Source organism: Alligator sinensis, unplaced genomic scaffold, assembly GCF_000455745.1.
Source record: "Alligator sinensis unplaced genomic scaffold, ASM45574v1 scaffold858_1, whole genome shotgun sequence".
In the NCBI taxonomy this organism is placed as follows: Eukaryota; Metazoa; Chordata; order Crocodylia; family Alligatoridae; genus Alligator; species Alligator sinensis.
The window spans coordinates 342699-348424 of NW_005842079.1; positions in this window are offsets into that span (position 1 = coordinate 342699).

Below are 5726 nucleotides of genomic sequence, written 5' to 3' on the forward strand. Positions count from 1 at the left end.
GGATTTTTCCAGGGACGGACATCAGGCTGATTGGTCTATAGTTCCCTGGGTTATCCCATCTCCCTTGTAGATAGGCACCATGTTGGCTCTTTTCCAGTCATTCGGGACCTAGCCCAAGCACCACGATTTTTCAAATATTCCTGCCAAGGGGGACGCAATGATGTCTGCCAGCTCTTTCAAGATCCTCGGGTGAATTCCATCTGGGCCCACGGGCTTATGAACGTCCAGTTTCTCAAGGTGTTCCCTTACCTGATTGACATCGATTTTGGGCCTGTCACCCACTCCCAAATTGGTTTGTGCCATTTCTGGCAGTGTGATCCTCGTGGAAGGGTGAAAAACCCAACGCAAAAAAGTCATTTAGGAGATTGGCCCTTTCTTGGGCATCTGATGCCTGGATCTCTCAGGGGGCCAATACTGTCCTTGTTCTTTTCCTACTTACCACATATCTAAAGAAGGAATTTTTGTTGTCCTTGATCCCCATAGCTAGCCTAAGTTTGGTTTGTGCTTTGGCTTTTTTCGACCGCTCTCTGCAGGTGTGGGCAAATACAGAGTAAATCTTCTTTGGCAATGCTTCCTGTTTTCCAGCTGGTGTAGGCTACTCTTTTTAGTTTAATGAGGTCCAACAGTTCCTTATTCAGCCAGGGTGGCTTCCTTGCCTGTTGACTGCATTTCTTGTGAGAAGGCATGGCTTTGCCTGGTGCTTCAAGTATTATGTTTTTGAGCGATGACCATTCTTCATGTACTCCCTTTTCGGGGGCGGGGCCGCGCGCGCGATGGCCTCTGGTTGGCAGAATTCCAGCCTGCAAGGGGCTGCTTAGGGCCCCCCATGCCCAACACACACCCACCCCACCCACACACCCATTCCCTGCCCCACACACAGGGGCTGGGGCCTAGGGTCAGTGGGTCAGGATTGGCCACTGATGTTTACAAATGGGTCCCGATACAAAAAAAGGTTGAGAACTGCTGTGCTAGATCACGCCTCCTCCTGCTCGACTGGAGCAGACAGCTTGGGCCCAAGCTAGCCTAAGGAGGGAGGCTGCAGGGGAGGGGCTGCAAAGCATCCTGGGATGCTGGGGGACTGTGAGTTAACATGAATCTGGAAAGGATTTGGGACAGAAGTTCAATAAACCGATTTAACCTAAAAATCGGTTAAATCTGATACGACATCCATCCAGGTTCATCTTAAAACTGGTTTTGGTCATTTTGAAAGCTGTTTACATGCAGTGAACTCCTATCATATTACAGATTTAATCTGTTTCCAGATTTGTGTGTTTATGTGTAATATCTGTCCCAAGGAGTGTGTGGCAAAGCAACAAATTGAACTAAGTGTCCAAAGTCCCAAAATCAGTGCTTTAATGCTTGGACTATAGTTCCTGTCCAGAGCAGTCTGTTGCATACCACATTGAGTTGTACAGCACATTATGGGTCAAAGAAAGGGAAACCATCAACACCCACTGGAAGGAAGAAGCATTTTAAAGACCTTCTCAATCAAGACTCTGTTACTAATGAGAGTGTTCTCACCTCCATCCCACAACACTCAGAGATGATCCTGGAATCCCTCCAACCCTTGACACAGTGAGGAAAGCCATCAAGCAGATGAAGAACAACAAGGCATCTGGAGCTGATAGAATCCCTGCAGAAATCTTTAAACAGCAGGAAAGGAGCTCACATCACAGCTCCATGTCCTCATCCTAAAGATTTGGAATTATGAGGAAATCCCAGATGATCTCAGGGACCCCACGATTGCGACAATCTTCCAGAAAGGAAACAAGTCCAACTGGAAATTACAGAAGGATTGCCTTGCTGCCTACCACAGGAAAAAGCACCCCACTGAACCATCTACTTCCACTTGCTGCAGAGCTCCTCCCAGAATCTCAGTGTGGGTTTTGGGATCCCCAGGCTCGTGACCACTGCCCTATCGACAGGCAAGTCCTGGAGCCTCTTTTTTTAGATCCTGGGCTGGGGGAGAGCTGGGCATGCGTGCACTCATCCCTGTCCTCCCCACCCCCCCAGCAGGTCAATCTGTTGGGGAGGGAAGGGGTGGGGGCCAGATTGAGGCCCTCAAGGTGAGCGACTGACCATGCAGCCCAGCCAGGAGTGGGGAAAGGTAAATAAGGCACCAGCCTGGCCAGGTGGTAGGAGAATTGGAGCCTGGGAGGCTCCTCCAGGTGGTCGTTCTCCCCTGCCCTGTGGGGCCAGAGGCAGCAGAGACAGCTGCCACTGCACCTCAAGCCCTGCTGCAAGGTGGCCATGTGCGGGCACAGCTCAGCTAAGAAGCAGGGACTCACATGGGGGCAGTAGATCCTGGGGTGCCCTTTAGTTCCAAAGTGATCTTCACCATAAAAAGGTTGGAAACCACTGATTTAGGGCATCAAGAGGCACAACTGACATGTTCTTCACAGCTCATCAGCTGCAAGAAAAATGCCAGGAACAACATAAGCCTCTCTACATGGTCTTCTTTGACCTCATGAAGGCTTTCGACTCTGTCAGGACAGAAGTGCTGTTAGCCAAGTAGTGTGGAAGATCCTTCCAAAGTACACATGCCCACAGAAATTAGTCTCCATTCTTTGCTTTGCTCCATGATGGTATGCGAACGGTGGCTCTCAGTAACAGATCCATCACAGATCCCTTTTGATGATAAGATGGGAGTTAAGCAAGGCCATGTCATTGCTCCAACACTCTTCTTGATACTCCTTACTGCAATTCTACAACTGGCCACCAACAATCTTCCAGTCAAAGCAAAGCTAAACTACCAAATGGATGGTAAACTGTTTAATCTCAGCCGACTGAGCCAAAACCAAAACCACTTCAACCTCAATCACCGAGCTGATGACGCTGTAATCCGTGCTCATTCAGAAGCAGACCTTCAAGCAATAGTTGACATCTTTACCAAGGCATACGAGAAAATAGGACTGACGTGTAACATTCAGAAGAATGAGTTACTCCATCAACAAGGTCTTAGTGAGCAATCCCCAGCTCCGGTAATTCAGATTCACAGTAAGACTCTGGAGAAAGTCGAGTACTTCCCATACCTCAGAAGCCATCTCCTGCAGAAACCTGACATTGACAAAGAAATCCAACATCACCTCAAATGTGCAAGTGCAGCCTTTGGACGCCTGAAGAAATAGGTGTTCAAAAGTTATGACATCAGATCAAAAACCAAGATCATGGTTTATCAAGCAGTTGTAATCCCCACCTTTATGAAGCTGAGACATGGACAATGTACAGGAGACACCTCAAATTGTTGGAGAAGTACCATCAATTCTGCCTGATGAAAATCCTTTGAATCAAGATAGACAGAGCAACATTTGCATCCTCTCACAAGTAAACATCATGAGCATCAAGGCAATAATCAGTCATCAACTTTGCTGGGCTGGCCATGTCAGCCAGATGTCCAACTTCAGATTTCCAAAGCAAGTTTTATTCTCCCAGCTCAGTCAAGGCATATTCTTAAGAGAAGGGCAGAGAAACTGCTTCAAGGGTGTCCTCAAGGCCAACTTGAACAAAAAATACAACATCAACTCATGGGAGACTATTGCCGAGGACCACCCCAAATGGAGGAAAAGTCTGCTGCAAGGATCTTAGTACTTTGAAATGCTGCAACAACAGGAGATGGAAAAGCGGGAGCGGCAGAAACAGTAGCTGCCCATCACACACACACAAACACATGCCCGAGTTGCAATAGTCTGTCAATCCTGGATTGGCCTCATCAGCCATCTTTGGACCCACAGATAAGACATTCATGGAATACTATCATCCTTGACTGTGAGGGACTGCTGAAGACAATGATGATGATATTAAGACTCACTTCTTTCAGTAATAAGGACAAGAGTTGATTAGGGTCAGAGGAAGACACTATTTATCAAGTATTTCTGGGTAAAGGACAGAACAGATACTTGGCTTCAGAACAACCGTTCCCAACCTAACATTTTATTCTGATCTTATCTCTCCAGCTGGTTGCCATCCCACTATTGTTATAAGTAGATTATACATGTCCTAAACTGGTGGCTTGGTACACAGCATGTTCCATTATAGTTCATACCTTCCTGTTTGTAAAGAAAATGGATGGTAAAGAAAGTTACTTGCAAAGAAGAATTTAGTTCAGAGGCCCAGTTTGTAATAACTCCAAATAAAATGACTATTATTCCAGGACAACCACAACAGGAAACTCCCTGTGTATACAAACCGCAAGACAGAATGACAGATTGTCTTGGGTGGTCTGATGTCACTCGCTTAGTGGACCCTGAATCATATCAAGGATGGAGATGCAATGGAATAGCCTTTGCTCTGGAAATGTGCAAAGCTGCCTAGTCTAAACAGCAAGGCACTGCTCTGGTCTCCTGATTCCTAGAATTCAATTGCTGGCTCTACTACTGACTTGCTGCAACTTCTGACAAATCATTTCCACTCCATTACAAAAGGATTCAAGAGAAGGCAACAGCTAACTTCCGACTTCATTTAGATTCAAAAGCAGCAGAGCAACTTCCACTGTTGACAAATGCATCAGCTACAGTTACCGTGACCATTCATCATTTTCAATACAGCTAAACACAGGGCAGAATCCACAAACATATATTGTAATAAAAATAAATGCCATTTTCAATTTGAGATAAAGTCCTCTCCATCCTCTTCTCAGCACCACCTTCCTGCACACTTAGCAAGCATCGCAGTTAGTGTTACACAAGGGATCTGTACTACATCCAGACAGATCTGTTATTTTAAAAAAATGAGTCAAAATTTTAAGAAAGTGTCTCTCTCAACAGCTCATCAATTATTTTAGGGTTTTTAAACAGCCAAAGCTATTAAGGTTCCACTGATAAAGGTGCTAACTGATCAGTTAAGATGAGCAAAAAATCAGAGACCAGAGAAGAATTGTATCGTATCGTTTCCCTGACTAGGCATTTATTTGGCTTTCCAGTTGCACTAAGCAAATATCTGTGCACTCAGACAAACAGAGACAGATTTTCAGATGTTGTCAATTTGAGGCAAGAGGAAAGCAACAGGCCATGTAAAGTTCAAAAAAGCAGTGAGCCTCCCCTGCCCCAAGGAGGGATGAAGAGCCAATGTGGAAAAACTAAGAGCAGAACTTGGGGTCAAGCAAGGTCCTAGAGCCAACGAAATTTGTAAATACAACTCCTGAAACTACAATACAGGAAAGATGTATTGAAAGACAGACACCAAAATGGAGAATAGGGAGTCCTGATACAAGAAAGGACTGGAGACTCAGGAGGCCTAGGGTATCTTCCTGGCTCTTCTCCAAGAGACATGCAGGAGAAGTTACCATATTTCCCCATTTGTGAAATGGGGGATCACAATGTTTCTTTCAGCTCCTGGGGCTGCAGATGCTGATGGTTCATGCTTAGAGCAAGCTCGATGCTATAAGAGCAAACTTGCATCTCAGTATCGATTAATATGCACAGACCAATTAAGAAAACTAGTTCTCCCTTGTGCGATTCTAGTGTAATGGGCAAGGCTATGAGTGAGCTTGACGGAGAAGGGCTACTCCTCCCATCAGGAATTTTACATCCCAGCATGTGACAAGTGGTTAACAACTAGCAAAAAGGTAACTCTCCTTCACAGTGGCAATGCCATCCAGCTGTAAAATCCCTGTTCCACATGCTTAACCACCACCTTAATAGTAAGAGTTGGGGGCTGGATGTAGCTCCGTCCAGATCATCCCCAATTGAGGATCTTTGGGGACAGGATAGCCAGGGACATGGGAATGT